Genomic DNA, 921 nt, shown 5'->3' on the forward strand with positions numbered 1-921 from the left:
GAGAGCGAGAGCGAGAGCGAGAGCGAGAGCGAGCGAGAGGCTTCAGAAAGGGTGTGCGCAGATAGTACAGTGCACCCTAGTTATGTTTATGCCAAAACCTATATAGATAATTAGGCTGTGGAAATTGCAATAAGTTAAGAACACAACTTCGCACGTTGAGCACACAGCCGTGTGACTCGTTTATTTTGTAAAAAAGAAAACCGGAAAACAAAGCGTGCTGAAGGTAAACAAATCCAGCATGGTCTGTGACGTCATGAGACGCACGTAATCCTTAGGGACCGCGATCCCTGAACCACCAAGAACGTAAATGACATGCAGTAAACAACAACACAATTGAAAGAACAACACATAACGAAATACTGTAGGTGAATTATGTTACGGTCACTACAAGGCTATAATTATATTATTTAGCGTGTAATGAGACAATCTATAGCCAAATTGTCGAAGATGCCCGAGAATCTTCGGGGATATCAGCATGGGAAATCGGCAAATCAGACCCATGAAGGGGGGGGGACACGACACGTTAGTTGAAGGGGGGGGGGGGGGGGGGGACGGGACACTTTTGTTGAGGGGGGGGAGACACGTTTGTAGGGGGGGGGCACGCTCGACAACGAGAGTTGGTTTTTATTGAACGCTCGACAACGAGAGTTGGTTTTTATTGAACGAGACTTCAACACGGAACAGCTGCACGAAACGATGGTCACGTCACTCTCGGTGACGGTGTCGACAATAATGAACACACGAACAATGTTAATAGAACAACACACAACCACATAACATCCCGAACCCATTAACCCCACTTAATCCTAACAACAAAACAAGTTAACAAAAGCCCCATTTGTCAACTGAGAACCCCAATTCCCAGAATCCCCCGCGGCTCCGGAACACGGCGTAGCTTATATTAATCTTTATTATCTGAAT

The sequence above is a fragment of the Gadus chalcogrammus genome, chromosome 16 (assembly GCF_026213295.1).
Source record: "Gadus chalcogrammus isolate NIFS_2021 chromosome 16, NIFS_Gcha_1.0, whole genome shotgun sequence".
Taxonomy (NCBI): domain Eukaryota; kingdom Metazoa; phylum Chordata; class Actinopteri; order Gadiformes; family Gadidae; genus Gadus; species Gadus chalcogrammus.